General features: G+C 36.3%; 1 pseudogene; it reads left to right on the forward strand.

Moving 5' to 3' along the window:
- Window positions 1-10,097: 10,097 nt before the first annotated feature.
- LOC143576196 (receptor-like protein EIX2) lies at window positions 10,098-17,827 on the forward strand (annotated as a pseudogene).
- Window positions 17,828-21,077: the final 3,250 nt, after the last annotated feature.

Here is a 21,077-nt window from a genome sequence, read left to right on the forward strand (position 1 = left end):
CACAATAACCAAAATTTATAACACAATGCATAGAAAAACCAAATTAAAAACACAATGGACAACCAAATAACACAATATAAAAAACCCGCCAACTTTTTTTTATTTTTATAAAACAATATGTTATTCATATTAAACATAAAAAAAACGCTTGTTATTATGATAAAAAAAATGTCGTATGAAAAAGTTATAGACATTTTAAAATAATGGGGGAATTGACATGTGTCTTGCATTTGGAGAGAGAAAGTCTTCATAAGTTGGTTATTACCTTCATGCTCTTCTCATCTATTTTTATTTATTTTTTTTTAAAATTAATCTCCACCACCCAAATCTAAAATCAATGGATTAAATTCCTTCTCACCCTTAGCAAACAAGCCAGCCTGAGCCGAGCTTGAGCTTTAAAAATAGAGCTTGAAATGAACCGAGTTCGTGCTCAACCCAGCTCGTTTGCAGCCCTATTGACATATCCAACTAAATCAAAACCCAACTTTCCTCACTAATTAGCAAACCAACATTCACTATTTTATTAATATGATGAAACCAATATGATGAAATTTGGGATTAACATATTTAAGTTAGGATTATTTCCTTATAAACAATAATTCACGATAAGGCCATGTGGTATACTTTAACTCATCTTAATTTCACATAAGCTTCACATCAATTTTTTTTTTCATTCACTCTATGTCATCCAAAGGAAATGGTTTAATCCATTTAACACATAATTAATATAACAAATCAATTAGTAATTAATACATATTGTTCCTTTTAACCCGCTAAAAGCATAACCTATGGGCTTTTTAACACACTTAACACAAGTGGAGAGTGGCTTAATCATTGTCATGTCACTTCTCTATCTCTATCCCTATATATAATAAAGGAAAACAGGTTCTAACACGTGTCACCACCACATACATTTAGGACACGTGTCAGCCCCACCTTTAATTTACTAACGTGTTCACAAAATAGAAAGCCACGCCTCTAGTTTGGAAAGTCTTCCTCTGGAAGCCATTGGTAAAAGATTCTTCTGACATTTTCATTAGGTTTTGTTTTCTTATCATTCAAAATTCAAAATTTGAATCAATTTATATTTCCATCTCTCTCTCTCTCTCTCTCTTTTGAAATCTTGAAGCTCAACAAGAATCGGCTCTCCATAAAAAAAAACCCATCTTCACAGCCGTCAATCTCCTCCTCTTCGCCTCCATCAACCAAATCTTCCGTCGAAACAGGTATGATTTTCAATTCCCAAGAACAATTTTTATTTTCAATACCCATCTACAGCCTTTACAACAACGTTTAATTTCTGCTCCAATCAGTTTTATTTTGCATTCTAGACTACAGATTCAGAATCGTTTTATTCATGCGTCCATGGTTCTACTTTCAGATTTAGAATCGTCTTCGATGTTTCTTTAGTGAAGGTAATTGATTTGATTAATTTTGTATTATATGTTGTGAGTGAAAGTTATTCAATTTGGCACTTGAGATGTCGATTAATATGGGGTTTCAAGAATGTTGATACAATTTAGGGTTTCGTCACTGGATGCCTCAATTTTATTTATATTTGTGAATGCTTTTCACGCCATATCCATTTTGAAGAATATGGTTCTCTAACTAAAACAAATTTTCAACTATTTAATTTCTTACGCCGCCTACAATTGGATCCATTGGTTCTCAAAGTTTTGGAACAAACAATTCATTGCAAGTATTCATCATCTTTTTGGTTTTTTAATTATTATCTATATGTCTGTTGGATGTTATTCTAAATGTTTAAATAAATAATACAGGTGAAATAGAAGCAAAGTTAAGATTTATTATATATTTGCTTTATTTCATGAAACAATTGAATCATGCAACGGTTGAAAACGAAAATATTATTTCCTTCTGCATATGTTTAAGGCAGTAAAAAGCAATGAAAATTAATAGAAAGTTATCATATATGTTTTGAGATTGATTACTGTTAGTTAATTTACATTTAAATACTTTTTTTAAACGGTTTTTTAATATTTTGTTGTTGATGTATGTTTGTAGCATATGCTATTAGGTAGATTACTCGGAGAAACCTAATGAGTAGGATATGGTGCAGAAAAGAGAGAACATATGCTCATACATGAGAGGAAAGGCAGTCTAGCTTCTCATTTGTATAGTAACTAGTCAGTTAACTTTCTCATATATTGTAACATTATTAATATAAATAATTAATAAACTCTTAGATGTGTTATTATTTTTTTTAATATAAACATGCTACTTTTGAATATTTTAGGTTAAAAGTAAGAGCTGTTAAAGTGGGATCTAAAAGTTCAAATTGTTTTAAATACAGCCTGAGGAGCCGGAATATCTTCATAATGGAGTAAGCTCTAATCTTTCATTTTCAGCTTTATTTCTTTTGAGTTATTCAATTTTTTTTATATAAAAAGACCATGAAACCTTGGAACGCTGTTACATTTTGTAGAAGCTGAGCGGGCCATACATGAAGTCAACAAAAAAGATTGGTGGAGTATCATCTCAACCGCATTTTTCAGTGGTATTTCTATTTTTATAATGCATAATCTACATATAAAATTTGGTTTTAAACTTTGTTTCGTTTTATCATTATTGGTTAGGGATGAGCAAATTCGATACCATTATCGATTGGTACCGCACCGGTAACGATATGGTACCGTCGGTACCGAATCGGTACTAATGTTTTGAGTTTCGGAAACGGTACCGGTCGGTACCGATATTTCCTGAACTTTTACCTTCAATACCGGTACCGTCCCGGTACCGATCCAAATATTTCGGTACCGGTACAAAGAATTTATGATTTTTGGGATCGGTATTTTCAGTACCGGTACTGATCTTACGGTACTGATCTCATCCCTACTATCGGTGGTAAACTTTGTTAATTAGAGGAAGTTGATCTTGCAGCTGTTCTAGAATCATTGAAACAACATGTGAAACATGCTAAATTTCTAGGCAGAAATTTGCTAAGGTAATTAACCACCTCTTTCATTTAATTTCGTCAATGTTTATGAAACAATACGAAGTTGAACATGTACTCTCTTATTATTATTATTATTATTATTATTATTATATATTTTTGGTGACATAGTCTGCACTTAAAATATCAACTTTATCTTATCAAAATAAACAAAGAGTTTAGGATGCAATGGGTCTTTTAAGAAAATGGTAATTTTGGTTCGAGATATAAAGGGATTTGTGTTTTCTTATTTATTATAAAAAATGGTCATTTCGGTTAGATTCATATTTGTTTCAGCTCATATTTGGTTCATGCCATAACGAGTCTTTTCAACGAAATGGTGATTTTGATTCGTACCAGAAAGGGTCTTTTTAGAAAGTGGTCATCATAAAGAGTCTTTTTAACGAAATGGTGATTTAGATTCAGATTAGAAAGGTTCTTTTAGAAAATGATCATCTTGGTTCGGGGCAGTACAGTTTTCAGAAAATACTAACAAGTTATTTATAAGTCAACTTTTTTTATATTTTGTGTCATATTACAACAATTTTATAACATTGTTGGTTTGTAAATTCTGCCATGGTATTTGAAAAAAATAAATAAAAGAAAACATATGACTTTATTTGATCTGAATTGTTTAGAAAACTTAAACCGGTGTCCATCCATAGCTTATCAAAATGCTTTATATATTTTAGGTTTTGTTTTAAGAGACAATACCAATACTTCTGTGCCGAAAAAGTCTAAGCTTGATTTTCTTTTGATCTTCACACAATTTTTTCACTAATTTATAGTATGCGAATGAATTTGTTGTGATGTTATGTTTGTAGGTTGAAGGTAATGATGATGTCACGGTGGTGGGGATGACTAGACGGAAACGATCACCTAATGACCTTGTGGTATCTATTGCAACAAAACTACAATGCTTTCAGGTAAAAAGAAAGGACTAAAATACCCTTATGTTTTTAATCTAAGGTGTAAACCAGCCGAGCTCGAACTTGTCTTGGTTCAAACTCGACTCGTCTTAGGAAGCTCTTGACGTTTATTTATAATGAAGTAGAACAAAATACTCTTATTCACAGATTTCATAATAGCACTCCTATTACAAAATCACCCCGTTGCCTTTTCTCTAATTATTTTTATGCCTTTTTGTAGAGGTAGGATACCAAAAAGACCCAAATCCCTTAAGTACTACCCGCGGGTCAACAGGAAGCCTCCTTCAAGCCACCCGCGGGACATATGGATCACCCGCATAAACCGTCTAAGGAAGGAACACCCATATGACGTATGCGGAAGCATCCTGGCACCCTCAGAAGTCATCCGCAAGATGGAGTACTCATCCGCATAAATGACCAAGAGGTAATGCCATAGGACATCTGTCATTTGCTAATTACTTTCTAGAAGATTTATCAAGATGCTTTCTTGGGTAATACGTGATCTCTCGGCCAATGAATGGACGACACCTGGCAAGGCCGTTATAACCGTGCACATGGCCAGGGTTATCTACCATCCTATCTCATAAGGGCGCGCGTCCAGGTTGTTATACATGCACATGCAACGTATAACTAAACCTATCATTTGAGGACACGTGTCCAGGGGGTTATGAGAGCATCTTCTAAAAAGGACAGCTGGCACAATCACCTTCCCACACCCTTGGCTATAAATACCCTCTTAATCTTCATAAGGTGTTCATTCACTCCCACTGTACTCTCTCCATATACTTAAGTACTCTCCATATACTTAAGTACTTTATCTTCGTCAGGATTGTACTTATTCTCACACCGAGGGTGGTTACGAGAAGACCCCCTCTTGTCCTTCCCGTAACGAGCTCACGGTGTCTGTTTTGCAGGTTCCTGTCACTGGACTTCAAAGAATTGGACTTGTATCGTACTGGTTGTTATCCGTATCCTACCATGTAGACTCGTCGGATCTAGGACCCGTCAAGGGGAGTAGATCCGTGTATCTTCATTGGCGCCATCCGTGCTTTTGTTAGAACAACAATAATTCTGTGTTTTTGGTTCGTTGTACGATATGGGTCAAGTTCCTGAAGGGTCGATGGGAACTCCTGCGCCTACTTCACGTGTCACTGGTATAGAAATACCTTAAGGCTTTGCTTCAAGTATTTTTGCACGTGCCACAGCTCCTGGTTCACGAACAGCTGATGCAACACCCGGAGGTTATACCCTCGAGCGTGTTACAGCACCAATCGGAACAACTCCTACCGATTTGGGACGTGTCACGGCACCGGAAGGTACGAATCTGGGTGACCTCGGACGAATTATGAGGGAGACCCATCGGACTCGTTCAGAATTCGATCCGGAAGATGATTCTGGTGAATCCGATCTGGCACGAACTCATCGCCATAACTCCAGGTCTAGGGGACCACTGTCTCAAGAGGAATGGCTCCGCATTCAACAAGAGAATGTGGCAGCTGAGTATGAACATAGAGTACGCAATAAACGTTTCCATGTCCACACTTTAACTTATGATGAATCCCCCAGAAGATCTCTTTCTCCTCCACCAACAGTGAGGGAAAGTCAGATCCGTTATAGTCAACAAACGGAGCAAGATCTGGGTGAAATAAGAAGGCTATGTCCTCGTCCTCGCATGACATGTGAATGCCATCTTACATAGACGAACTTGACAGTCATGATTCAACGTATCACCCAGGTGATTTTAGTTTTTATACACTGGTGATAGCAGGATGCGTTCACGGAAAGAAATCAGTCGCCCGCGGGACGTAGTCTGCCATACTCAGTATCACAGTGATGCAGAGGAAGATTTTACTAAACCATATCGCCCGGCAGCCTTTGCCGAAAAATCAAAATTCATAGCACGCATTGCAACCGCACCTTTCCCGGTTAATGCCAAAATACCTACGTCGGTCGGGAAATACAATGGAATGACTAATCCAAGCGATTATCTCCAGAACTTTGTGGCAATAGGTGGTGTCAGCGGATGGATGCTTCTTTATTGGTGTCACATGTTCGCATTGACACTAACAAGGGCAACGCGTGAATGGTTTGAAAAACTTCCAGACGGTCAGATTTCTAGCTGGGATGATTTAGTGAAAAAATTTTCCCAGCAATTTAGTCAGCAAAAGAAGCACACACGTGATCAGTCAGAAATTCTGGATGTTACTCGCCGAGAACGAATCTGTGAAAGATTTCATCACCCGGTTCAACGATGAATGTCTGAACATCGGTGGAATTAATGTAGACCCGAATTGACTGGTTTTTAATTTAAGTAGACTTGAATTGAACCGTTGTTTAGTTTAAGTTGACCCGTAGTTCAGTTTGAGTAGGACTCAAATTGATCCGTTTATCTTGAGTAGATTCAAACTACCCTTTTGTTTAATTTTAGTAGACCCAAATTGACATGTTTTTTTATCACATTGCATGTCACTATCTTTTCAATAATGCAAGAGATTCAAACTCTTGTAGAAAAAGGCTGTTACTAAAAATGGCCCCTCGTAAGTCCCTAAGTTTTTTTTCACAACAATGTGTTTTTAACAATTTAATTTATTTTAATTGCTTAAATAGGAAGAATGTTTCAAAATGCTACCGGTTACTTAAACCGGAGCCAACAAGTTTTGACACGACACGACAAGAAGTTAAAGGGTCAGGCCATCCATGTTATTGAACTGGTTTTATTTAATCGTGTTAAATGTGTTGTGTAAGGCATTTATTAAACATGTCCGTGTTAGTGTTTTAAGTAAATTACAGGTTTAGTTAAGCATGACGTTTTTGGTCTAATGTATTTTTTTATTTAATTTGGGAAAGGTGTGATTTCTTCAACTATGTCGGAAATGTTGTGTGTCGGAAGTGTTGTTAAAAAAATAATTCAGTTCCATTAATTTTGTTGAAAAAGTTGTTCGCTTAGATTAGATTTGTTAAAGAAGTAGTTCGGTTTTATTAGTTTTTGTTAAAAAACTAGTTGGGCTCGATTTGTTTTTTTAAAAAATAGTTCGGTTCTGTTAGTTTTATTTAAAAAGTAGTTTAGTTTGATTAGTTTTGTTAAAAAAATAATTCGGTTTGCTTAGTTTGGTTAAAAAAGTAGTTCGTTCTATTAGCTTTATTAAAAAGTAGTTTGGTTTGATTAGTTTTGTTAAAAAAAATAGTTCAGTTCGATGTAGTTCGGTTTGATTAGATTTGTTAAAAAAATTGTTCGGTTTGATTAGTTTTGTTTAAAAGAAATAGTTATGTTTGATTACTTTAGTTAAAAATTTAGTTATGTTCGATTAGATTTGTTAAAAAAGTAGTTCATTTTCGTTAGTTTTGTTGAAAACGTAGTCCGGTTCGATTAGTTTTGTTAAAAAGTAGTTCGGTTTCGTTAGTTTTATTAAAAAAGTAGTCCGGTTCGATTAGTTTTGTTAAAAAGTAGTTCGGTTTCGTTAGTTTTGTTAAAAAAGTTGTACCGTTTGATTAGTGTTTGTTAAAAAAGTAGTTCGGTTTGATTAGTTTTGTTAAAGAAGTAGTTCAGTTTGATTAGTTTTGTTAAAGAAGTAGTTCGGTTGTATTAGTATTATTTAAAAAGTAGTTTGGTTTGTCATTTTGGTTAAAAAAATAGTTTTGATAGAAATTTAATACAAGGGACACAAAGTGAGCACGATTACAAACCACATGGACTCTACTGAATCTTATAAGAGGACATATTGGTAATTTCCGTTTTTTTTGGATGGAAAGGATTGGGAACTTAACGGAAGGGACTCATTCGGGTCCCTTTTGGAACCACGGGGATTCAAGCAGTTCAATTTTTTTCAGGGACTCAATGTGACTCTGCCTTAAGACTACAGGGACGCAAACAGTAATTTTCTCTTTTATTAATTTGGAAAAGGCGTGATTTCTTCAACTATGCTGGAAATGTTGTGTGTCGGAAGTGCAATGGTGAAAGCTCAGAAGCTAAATACCAGGAACATATATAGAGGAAACGTAAGTTTACTTTGACTACAAAAAAATGTTTAGCAGGTCGAATGTAACAGGGCCAATATGTAACAGTTTCGGTCTAATGTCATAACATTACATTTATTGTAATGTTAAAATAGTTACCAACAATATTTTGTGATTCACTTTCATACCCATGTCACACGCCCAGATAGCTAAGGGTTCTTTCTAGAATCACTATTTATTTATTATTTTATGTTAGATGGAGAGTGTATGTTGTGCCTGTTGGACTAATCTTGCTTAAGTATGTCGTTTAATTGTGACACAAACTTAAAGGTTTTTTGAGTTAGTTTTTCTTCTAATTTGATTCAAATATGGTTTCTAGATTGATTAGGATTGCTAGGATTATTTATATCAATGTAATCCTTTAATCTATTATCAATTCTAATAAGCGAGCTTTCGATCAGATCGTTCAGTTCCTAAATCCTTGGTTCCAGTTAAACTTTTAAACTCCCTATCTCTATAACTCAAAGCAAGTTTTATACACTTGGTTCTCTCTCCTATTCTATGGAAAATATTTGAGCTTTGCTTTAGTTGACTCAGCCTAAGTGGGGTCGCCTTTAACAGGCTAAACATTTATGAATCCATCCTTTAGGCATGAGGTGTGGATCTCGTTCTGCCGCTCAGTTGATGACATGGCCGACGACGAACACCGCCATGGTGTTATTGGTGCCGCCCAGCGGTAAAATTGTTGAGGGAAATTCGCCGATGAAATTGCCGCTCTCATCATCTCTATCCATTAAAACTTGTTTTCTTTTAAATATATCTTATAACATAACCGGAGAATATGAATCTTGAATCAAAGGAATAATGAAAAAGAAGAGATGGAGAACAGATAGAAAAGAAGTTAGGTGGATAAGGAAAATTGGTGGTGAGGTTTTGGTAATATTATATAGGGTCAAGTTATTTTATAGAGGGGAATAAAAATGAGAATGATGAGAAGTTATAATTAATTGACATGTGTCCTGTAGGGACCAAAGGGAGAAGGGTATAAAAGTAATATTACACATTTTATCTTTTCACATGCAAATTACATGTTAATTCCTCCATCATTTTAAATGTCTATAACTTTTTTATATGATATTTTTTAAAAAATAAAATTCACCATAATAACAAAACCTTTTTTTGAAATCTGGAAGTCAGTCGTAGAGTTATTGCACTGCAAGCAAACTTGGTATGGGGAGCAAATTAAAATTGAAGAGATAAATAAAGCTTGAATTTTAGGGAGACATACAATTGAAGGAGAAATCAAACAGAAGGATTAAATTAAAGGAGTAATTACCGGAAACCATTTACGCAATCAATCAATCAATCCGAAAGTCACTGGAGGGAGATGAATTAAAACGTCGCTTTTTGGATTATACGATTCCTTGTTAATTTCGTTTATGAAGTTCCCGAAATGGTGAGGATTGTTATTATTCATTGAGAGATTGAAATATTTTGATCATGGGTGGATGGGAGAATGGAGATTGAAACTGCCTTGAACTGCCTTCAAGCTATATACACATGATGAAAAGCCATAACCGGATGACACATAATAGATTTATAGTTAGGATAAACAAACCTTAGGAGTTAAAGAAACAAGTGAACGAACGTGTGAAGGATAACCGCCTGATGGCACCGTACGCTTGAAAGATAAAGAGCAAACGCACGTGATGGAAAGATAATTGCTTTTTAATCCTTATCAAACGGCTGATATTTAATCTTGGATTTTATCGGATGGCCAGTATTAGTTTCCACTCTTCTGTAACCTATTATATTAATTATGGACTGAATATGAAAACTATGAAACTAGTGAATTATTTTAATGCTTCAATTTTATACATCTAAAATTTAGTCACTCACAAACTGTAATCAACTTACAAGTTACAACAAACTATATAGTCAATATACATCAAACGTGATTAGATGATTAGAACTGAACCCAATTTTGATTCCGGTTTGGTTAAACGCGGTTTGAATACAAACCAAAGCACCCCCTATCACCTCACTGCCATTGTAAGCAAAAATGTTGCTGCCCCGCACCCATCTACACCGGACATGACGCCACCATCAATAGCGTCATCTCCACCCGTTGCCACCATCTGCTGTAAAAAAAAGTAGCAGGTGCACCCATTTTTGTTACATACATTCTCAAATGACAGCTCATATTAGATCCCCGAACAAAATTTACGGTTTTCTAAGACATCCCGTTTTGACCCGTTACTTAGCACGACCTAACGTTTTGTCAGCTTACTAAAAATAAGATATGGATGTGATTCAATAATCTAGACTCAAGATATATCGTTGGGAATAATAAATTAATAATTTATGGACAAAACGAAAGGTAGCCCAAGATAGACGGAAGCAATATTATTGTGGTTACAATTTATGCCTTGATCATCCATCCACATTCCACAATGACTTGTGAAGTCTTCCATGGGCCATAAGGTCCCCTACATCTGCACAATTATTACTTCATGCAGTTTGTTCATCATACCAACTCATATTTCAACTCATTTTTTCTAATAAGTTGAGGTTGAATGATGGGAAATCAGTGGGTTTCGGGGCATTATCTCGTTTTTTTAAGTATGTTTTTGGTTGCAACCGAATATACGTGTCTCGGTGCTCAAAATTCAACAAGAAGCTGCCATGAGCAAGAGAGACAAGCACTACTCGCATTCAAATACAGTGTTAGCGATGACTGTGGAGTGCTCTCATCATGGGTTGGCACTAATTGTTGCTCGTGGAAAGGTGTCCGTTGTAATAGCGCCACCAGAAGTGTTGAAGCGCTCCATCTCAGGGGAAACCAAGGGGATGTTATGGAGTACTACTACTACTACAAAGAAGATTGCTACCTAGTTGGTGAACAGGTGAACGCATATTTAGCCGAGTTGAGGCATCTGAAACATCTGGATCTGAGTAGGAATTATTTTCAAGGAAGTCAGATTCCATAATTCATTGGATCCTTCAAGCAACTAAGTTATCTCAATCTTTCTCATGCAGGCGTCAGTGGTATTATTCCCCATCACATTGGAAATCTTTCCAATTTAAAGGTTCTTGATCTTGGTTCACCTTACTTTACGGGGCTCATTGCAAATGATGCGACATGGGTTTCTAGGCTCACCTCACTCGATCATCTTGACTTGAGTCATGTGTATCTTTCTCAAGCAAAAAGTATTGATATGGTATTTCACATAATTCCTTCATTAACATATTTAAGTTTGGCACGTTGCGGACTTTCTAATGTTGATCTTGGTCTTCATATTAATTCAAGTAAAATACTTCCCAACATCCAACATCTTGATCTTGGCTTCAACAATTTTGAAGGTCAACTCCCACATTTTCTTCAGAACATGACATCCTTAACATTCCTTGATCTTTCATGGTATAATCTTAGTCTGGCATGGGACTCCCTAAAGTTGTTAAACACGATACCTTCCTTATTGGATTTGCATATGTCAGGCTGTGGCCTTCACATTACCCACTTTTCATCGACATATTCTAATTCCAGTGCCCATTCTAATATACAGTATCTTGATCTTGGCTGGAATTCAATTGAAGGTAGATTTCCATCTGAATTAATGAACATGACTTCCCTAAGAGTCCTTGACCTTGCAGCAAACTCTTTGAACTCGTCAATTCCAATTGCATTAATGGGCATGACTTCCCTAAGAGTCCTAATAAATTAATAATTTGTGGAGAAAACGAAAGGTAGCCCAATTGATGCCTTGATACATCCACAACGACTTGTGAAGTCTTCCATGGGCCATAATTAAGGTCCCCTACATCTACACAATTATTACTTCATGTAGTTTGTTCATCATACCAACTCATATTTCAACTCATTTTTTTTTCCAAAAAGTTGAGGTTGAATGATGGGAAATCAGCGGGTTTCGGGCTTCATCTCGTTTTCGTAAGCATGTTTTTGGTTGCAACTGAATATACGTGTCTCGGTGCTCAAAATTCAACAAGAAGCTGCCATGAGCAAGAGAGACAAGCGCTACTCGAGTTCAAACATAGCATTAAAGAGGAGTACGGAATGCTCTCATCACGGGTTGGTACTGATTGTTTGTAAGGCCCCGTTACCGGTAGCCCTACTTTCGTGTTGGATTTACTCATAAACGCAGTTCTAAATATCAGAGTTAATTAAAACATTCGCGGAACATTAAAAACATTCAAACCATTACATTCCATAACCATAATTCTTGTCTTATCGAGCATTCATAGTCATTTAAAAACAAAACATAGTCTTTTAAAATAAAACATCATAGCAAAATCTTCAGATGCCAGCTTCGTCCAACTCTGTCATGTGTCCTCCTCAAGCTACCTTCCTCATTCTACTCACCTGCGTGCATACTAAAAGTCAGCTACGCTGAGTGAGTTCTAGTTAATCACATAATCATACAATACCTTCTTACATTTCATACTTAACCTCTTAACTTTCTTTCATACACACATAAGTGCATATACTTTCATTCTTACCTTCATACTTTCTTTACATACATAACCATACGTTTTAAAGAGCCTTTTGCCCTATAACCTCACATATATTATAAGGGTCTGGTCCCTAACATCACAGATATTATAAGGGTCTGGTCCCTAACATCACAGATATTATTAGTGTCTGGTCCTAACATCACAGATATTATTAGGGTCTGGTCCCTAACATCACAGATATTATCAGGGGTTGGTCCCTCTTCATTACCATACAACCATGCCTTTCCTTCTTTTGTTAACTTTATCACATTCATACATATAAGCAAATACATTATACTTACCTTATACGTAACACTACAACCTGACAGTACGTGCAATATCCGAAGATCGTTCACGTACTAACAAGCAATCATTCATACATTTCACATCATTCATATAAGGCATACACTTATCACTTAGGATAAGTGTATTAACAAACATATCGAGTATGCACACAACCCCGAAAACATAACACAGAAGTGGGGCTAGAAACTCACCTGAATCCTGTTACGCTCTTCGTTAATCGTTATTCCCTTCTTGAGCTGTGCACGGCTAACTGTATAATATTTACATGTATCAATTAACTACTACTACTCATGTTGTATTTCTATCTTTATATAACCCACAACGAACGGGGGTCCGGGGCAGCGCCCCTGGCAGCGGGGTCTAGGGGCAGCAGCCCCTGGCAGGGTCCAAGGGGCAGAGCCCCTGGCTGGGGTCGAGCTTAACTGTCTTAATACATTTTCCATTAGGTTTTTAATTTATTTTCTAAGCGAACTTAACTTTAGGCGAAGTTAACTTGGCGAAGTTAAACCTTAAGCGAACTTAGCTTTGGGCGAAGTTATATAGCAGCGTACTTATATAACCAGCGAACTTATGTATCCAGCGAAGTTAACTAGGAAGCGAACATATAGGGCGAACTTAGCTGATGGCGAACTTTAAGCCAGGCGAAGTTAGGCTTTGCGAACTTGGCCTTCGGCGAAGTTAACCTTGACAGCGAACTTGGCCTTAGGCGAAGTTATCCAGCTGCGGCCTACTGTTCGTCCCCAAACCCCATAATCATCATCGTTTCATCACGAAAGCCTTGAATGCGAGTTTAACCAAACCCGTAAACATTCTTATGTTCATTTTCGGATAAAACTTAACACGTAACAGCATAAAGCATGAATCTTTAAGGCTTAAACGTTTACTACTAGATCTAGGGTTCATTTTACACGAGCCGCACATGTTTGCAGGTCTAACGAGTTCGTTTTAGCATCAAGTTCTCAACTTTACGTTTCATTTGTATCTGATCTATACCCGTTCTAAGTTTCAAGGTTAAACGTTACTAAAAACGTAAACTTTAAAGTAAAACGGCTTACCTTTTGGTCTCGGTTAGCTTGCTTATGGACTCTAGATCTTCGTGTATGGCTCATATAGAAAAGATCTACCATGAACGGATGTTCGCTCTCGTTTTCCCTCTTCCCTCTCGGCCGTAAGGTTTATGGTGGTGTAGGGTGTGTGTGTGTTTTGAGTGTGTAGAGAATAAGATGGAAATGAATGAGGGTTTAGGGTTTTAGGTTGGTTTAGGGGATATTTATATCCCTTAAAGCCCATGGACCTAAGGCCCATTCCCATTTAACCCATCTTAATTAATCTAAGTCCATGATCCGTTCTTTACTCGATATTACTTAATTAATAACGCGAAATCACTAAACGTAACTTTCTTTATTTATCATTATAATATTCAAGATGTTACATTGTTGCTCTTGGAAAGGAGTTCGTTGTGATGACGCCACTGGAAGTGTTGTTGGGCTCCATCTCAAGGGAAATCAAGGGGATGTTATGGACGACTATTACCACTACGACGACTACTACTACACAAAAAAATGCTACTTAGAAGGTGATAAGGTGAACGTCGCATATTTAGCCGAGTTGAAGCATCTGAAACATCTGGATTTGAGTGGGGATGATTTTCAAGGAAGTGAGATTCCATAATTCATTGGATCCTTCAAGCAACTAAGTTACCTCAATCTTTTTGATGCTGTCTTTAGTGGTATTATTCCCCATCACATTGGAAATCTTTCCAATTTGAAGGTTCTTGATCGTGGTTCATATTATTTCTTTAAACTAGGGCTCATGGCAAATGATGTGGCATGGGTTTCTGCCTTTCTTCACTCAATCCTCTTGACTTGTGTAATGTGAATCTTTTTCAAGCAAAAAACATTGATATGCTATTTCAAATAATTCCTTCATTAACATACTTAAGTTTGAGTGGTTGTTCGCTTTTTAATGTTGATCTTGGTCTTCATCTTAATTCAAGTAAGATACTTCCCAACATCCAACATCTTGATCTTGGCATCAACTATTTTGAAGGTCAACTCCCCCACTTTTTTTCAAAACATGGCATCCTTAACATTCCTTGATCTTTCATGGTATAATTTTAGTCTAGCAGGGAACTCTCTAAAGCTGCTAAACACGCTCCCTACCTTATTGGAATTGCATTTGTTAGGATGCGACCTTCACAATGCCACTTTTCACCCACTTATCTTAATTATAGTTCCCTACCTACGATAAAATATCTTGACCTTAGTTGTAATTCAATTGGAGGTAGATTTCCACTTGAATTAATGAACATCACCTCACTGAGAGTCCTTTTGCTTGCATTTAACAATTTGAACTCGTCAATTCCTGTCATGCCTAACCTTCTAAAGCTCGATGTTTCTTATAATAACTTTGAGAGCATTGAGCTTGTTAGAATCTGGAGACAGTGTCTTCTCAAGGAATTAAACTTATCAGTTGATTATTTTGGAAAAGAAATGAGAAGTCTATCATCAAACACGTCTGAATATTCCCAATATGCTTTAGAGATGTTGCATTCAAAATTCAATAATTTTAACGGCTCGATTCTGGAATCTCTTGGAAGACTAACCAATTTAAGAGAATTGTGGCTCGAGGGAGAAAACTGGACAGGTACAATTCCAAAATCTCTTGGAAGACTAATCAATTTAAGACTGCTCGAAAGAATCAGTTTTACAGACGCACTTATAGAACCTCTTGGAAGACTAACTAATTTACCAGCCTTGCGGCTCGAAGGAATCAATTTAACAGATTCAGTTATAGAACCTCTTGGAAGACTAACTAATTTATCAGTCTTGCGGCTCAAAGGAATCAATTTGACAGATTCAGTTCTAGAACTTCTTGGAAGACTAACTAATTTAAGAGTCTTGCAGCTCTCGGAAACCAATATAACAAGTTTAATTCCAGAATCTCTAGGAAGATTAACCAGGGTCTTGCATATCAAGTTTAACGGTTTGAGAGGTTCAATTCCAGAATCGCTTGGAAGACTGACCAATTTAAGAGCCTTGTTACTCAGTTATAACAGTTTGACTGGTTCAATTCCAGAATCTCTTGGAAGTCTAACCAATTTAAGAGTCTTAGAACTCACATCTAACTCTTTAAACGGTTCAGTCCCTAAAGCTTTGGGGAGATTAAGATCCTTAAAAAAATTAGATCTATCTTATAACGATTTAACTGGTTCTATCCCAGAGTCACTTGGAAGATTAACAGGTTTAACTTATTTGCATCTGCAATTAAACCGGTTAACGAGTCTCCCAGTTTCACTTGGGCAACTGACCAAACTCGTTGATTTAGATCTCTCTGTAAATTCTTTAGAAGGTGTGGTTTTTGAAGCCCATTTTGCTAACCTCTCGATGTTGGAGTACCTGAACATTGGTGATAATGATAAGTTGATCTTCAATATCTCGCATGAGTGGACACCTCCATTCCAATCGCGCTTAATTAACTTTAGATCTTGCAAGATGGCAAATGGATTTCCAAAGTGGTTGCAAACTCAAAGGAAGCTTAGGTCGTTGGTGTTGTCTAATGCTAGCCTACATGGACTTCCACCAACGTTCCTCCGGAAAATGCCCAAGCTTTATGACTTAGATCTCTCTTACAACAAATTCAGTGGATCTTTGATTAATATTCCATTTGAATATGTTGGGACTTTGCTTCTACAAGACAACCTTTTTAGTGGGTCACTTTCAAGGTCACTGTGCAGAAGTACAAGTATGACAATTCTTGATGTTTCTAGCAATCATTTATCTGGAAATATTCCTGACTGTGTAGGGAATCTACAGGGCTTGAAGATTCTTATACTCAATTCGAATAGGCTGTCTGGAATTCTTCCAAGTTCTTTGGAAACCTTTCTTCGTCATTGGTATGGTTAAAAATGAATGACTGTAACTTTAAGGGCGAACTTCCTCCCAATTTGGGGAATTTGAGATCCTTAAAAGTTTTGGATTTGGGCAATAACGAATTCGCTGGAAGCCAAAATGGATTGGAGAAAATCTTACAGATTTGACGGTTCTCAGATTGCATCAAAACAACTTCACAGGAGGTATTCCTCAATCTTTGTGCAGATGTTCACATCTTCAAATTTTAGACATCGCACAAAACAGCTTAAAAGGATCCATCCCTCGTTGTTTTGGAGATTTGAGAGGTATGATTGAGGAAACATATCCATCTCTTTATAAAGAAAGTTCTAGCTATGATGCTGGTGTGATTCAGGTCATTAAAGGAATCGAGCTTGGTTATACAAGAAATTTGGATTTAGTTATTAACATGGATCTTTCAAGCAACAAACTTACTGGACCAATCCCTCCAGAGATAGCTGCACTTGTGTTGTTGATGGGTCTCAATTTGTCTCATAATCACCTGAGTGGGAGTATTCCAGATCGCATTGGAAACATGAAGGCGTTAAATTCTCTTGATTTGTCAGACAACCAGTTTACCGGGATGATCCCTCCAAGCATGGCAGATTTGAACTTTTTAAGTGTTATGAATTTGTCACACAACAACTTGTCAGGAAGAATTCCAACCGGAAATCAACTGCAAACACTTAACGACCCATCAATATATGCCGGTAACAGAGATCTATGTGGTGCGCCTCTACCAAATAATTGCTCCAATCATGAAAAACCAACTACAATAAGCAAGAACAAATATGAGGATGCTAACGAGCCAAAGAATGTATGGTTTTACTTGGACATAACAGGTGGATTTGCAACAGGTTTTTGGGGTGTTATTGGTGTCTTGTCATTCAAGAAGCAATGGAGGCGGAAGCTTTTTATGATTGTGGAGGTAACAATGGATAAGGTATACGTGATGGTTGCGGTCAGAGTTTCCAAGATTAAAACGGGCAGAGAAGCCAAATAGATTCTTATAAAATGTAATGTCGTATGAAAATATTATTCTGCTTTTAAACACTTCTGTTGTACGAGTACTCTATATTATTGTAACCATAGGTGTGTCTTATATAGATATAAATATTGCAATACATGAGATAGAATACATGCAGGTGACGAAAGAAGTTGACTGAAGATCATAAACGCATAACTTAAAGATCATGTGACGGAGACAGGTTCGCTATTAGTTTGAATTCCATTCGATTCATAGTTTCAGTCTCACCCATTATTAATTTGAATTCGATTTTGCAGTTAAGAGTTTTGGAAAGAAATAAAAGAGCAACAACAACAATAATGATGACCGAAAAACAATCCAAAAAGAGGTATGTAACAACGGTTGTTCAAAGAACCAATCTCTGATTGCTTCTCCTTCTTTAATATCTGGTGACTCCTGCAAAATCGATACATAATGCAAAAGTATAACCCATGCCAGCATCTCTCAGTCATTTCATCAAACACCTTGTGTGCGTCTTGAAACTTCTAATAAATATAGTAAAAATCGTTTTTTTGATAGTCTAATACTAATTTTCATTATGATTGTTATAATGTTATAAGGTATAAAATTGGATGTGGCTCAATGGTAGAGCACTCACTTTACTAGTGAGAGGTAGGGGGTTCAAACCTTACTATCACCAATTTATATGGGAAACATGAGGGATGACCCTGGCTTGCCAGGGTTCGAGTCCTGATCTCACCCGGTTTTACCGGCTCATCGTTGCCGTGCCATTTGGCGGGCGTGGGGGTCGGGTTTTATCCGGTGAATCCCTCAACAGGTGGACCGCTAGGGGCTCCGTCCGTCCGGACTAGTGGTCGGCTCGGGCTACCTTTAGCCAATGGGGGCCGCGTATGGAGTACCCGGCGTTACTTAGTTGGCCGTTCAAAAAAAAATGTTATAAGGTTGATTTTTATTAAATATTTAAAGTTTTCTTTTCTTTTTTAGTTCCCGTATTATATTGACTTAACCGAACCCGACAAAATTCGTGTCGAATCTCCGCCCAAATTTTACCGACCAAATATATGAGTTTTTTTTGTTTGTTTTGTTTTGTCTCCAGCATTGTAATTAACATAATCGAAACCGACCGAAGTCTACCGACCAAATATTCGTGTCGCTCTCACAACGCGCGGGTTTTACGGATCGAATAAACGTCATTTTAAATATCTTATTTCTTTGTATTTGTTTTTTGAATATGTAAATTTTTTTAGCAGAAGTTATACGAGTTCGCTACTGTTTTCAATGTATACGAGTGTCGATACTATTTTAAACGTTTAGTAACTTACTTTTTGTGTTAATTTTTTTTTCAAATTATTGCCAATACCGTATTGAATTTTTTCAATAGAGGTCTTTGTACACCTCTGTTTTCACTTATCATTTAGAATCTTTTGTAAATTAGTATATTTTTCTAAAACATTAAATATATGTCAAAGGGTTTTTGAGGAACGTTTAAATAAAACAAAAAGAAAATAAAAAAAAAACACCACACTACCACAGTCACTCTAGAAGAAATAAACCATAACTTTCATGTGGGGATAGGGAGTTTACTTTGTTCACTTCAAAAGCTTATGGAGATTTGTAACTCATATCACTTTATGAAGTTGTTAAGGAATGAATTTGTTTTCTTGTAAAAGGTAGTGCTATGTTGTTCATAATAAAAACCTTCATGTGCTTGATAATATTTCTTAAACTAGTGTCATTTTATAGCGACTACAGTGTAATACATTATTCCATATGTATTGTATTTATTATCAAAAAGTTTAATAAGAACTAACAGTTTTGAAAAAAGGAATCTAGTTCGATCCATTTTGGGTACGTAAGCCACACTCTCGGGTATTCCCAACTCATTGCTCTAATTACTAGCTCGAGAGAGAGAAATCATAAAATAAAAAAATAAAAATTAATATATAGTCATATGCATCAGTAGATTTTTCATTATTTTTTATGTTGCAATTTCTTGCCAAATTATGTGCGATTGGTAACAACTTTCATTCTCTATATAACCAGATTGTATTACCTAAGACTATTCCCATTTACAATCAAACCCAACCCAATTTTTTATTAAAAAACTAATTTCTCACTCTCTCATCTACATTCTACATAACCCAGCCAAACCTGATTTTTCACTCTCATTCACAATCAAACCAAATTTTTTTAATGACTAAATATAAATTATGATTATTTCAATACTATTATAAACGTAACTTTTTTGTTTGATAACTTAATTATTTATAATAAATTAAATAAATATCTCAATGTTTCACATTATAAATAAAGAAAAGAAATTATGAATCTTTTAATATATTTTTTTTTATTTCTATTGGATTAAAATTTAAAGATGAAAGGTTTATACAAATAATAATTACTATACAATCATCCGGCTAGACCTTTTATTTGGAGTGAATTGATTGTAATGTCAGCATACCAACCCAACCAAGGGTTGCTCCACGTATCAAGTCGGCCTACATTTTTTTTGAACAGCCAACTATCATTAAAAGAACAAACCGGGAGAGTAGCAAAAAGCTAACCCCAAAAAACAAACACCAAACAAAACAAACACCTAGGACGAACTCAAAAAGAGAACTTACACCATTCTTCCCAATCTAGCCCGACCATCTCCCCCCTATGTTTCACTCATAAAAACGAGAGATGTTTGATATCATCCTTTAATCTATTCACCGAAATTCTAGTCTTATTAAAGAGAGAATCATTACGTGCCTTCCACAATAACCAAAGAGCCGTTAGTATAATAGTGTGCATGGATGACTTTCTTCTTTTCTTTTTCTATCATTGGATTTAAGTGTTCTTTTAAAAGATCTCTGACCTCGAAAGCATACACCGGAGGGATTCTACACCAATTACTTATAAACTGCCAAATGACCGAAGCCACATAGCATGAAATTAACACGTGTTCCGCCGATTCAAGTTCATCTTCATATAATGGGCAAACGTTAGTTATATCTAGAACACGTCTTTGGAGAGCATCCGATGTTTGAATTTTACCCATTTCTGCACGCCAACCAAACAAGTTTACCTTGAGGGGAACCCACTTACACCACTCCATTGCAAAAGTAGAAGTACTTGGGGTGTAAACCTCAAGAACCGATCTGCAAGAACTAGCGGAGAAGACCCCATTCGTTTCTAATTTCCACTTCCAATCATCCTTACCGGGCCCAAGTACCAAGCCCAGAATCAAATCCAAGCCTTCCCATAATTCTTGAACTTCACAGTAAGTCATCGGATCCCTTCCCCATGTCCATCTCCATCCATTAATGGATGAGCCCTCAACCGTTTCATCCCATATTGTACACCGTTTAAACCTTTCTAAGTTAAATAGAGCTGGAAATTTTAGACCGAGTGGCATCTCTCCCACCCACTTGTCCAGCCAAAATAAAATATTCTTACCGTTGCCCGGCACCCCTCGGATGAACTCTGTCAAAGGCACGTTCTGCAGTTGAGTTTTGAAAAGAAATAAACTAAAAGAGCAACAACAGCAATGATGATGTCCG

This window comes from Bidens hawaiensis, unplaced genomic scaffold, assembly GCF_021521415.1.
Source record: "Bidens hawaiensis isolate Kalapana, Puna unplaced genomic scaffold, B.hawaiensis_p1.1 tig00028024_1, whole genome shotgun sequence".
NCBI lineage: Eukaryota > Viridiplantae > Streptophyta > Magnoliopsida > Asterales > Asteraceae > Bidens > Bidens hawaiensis.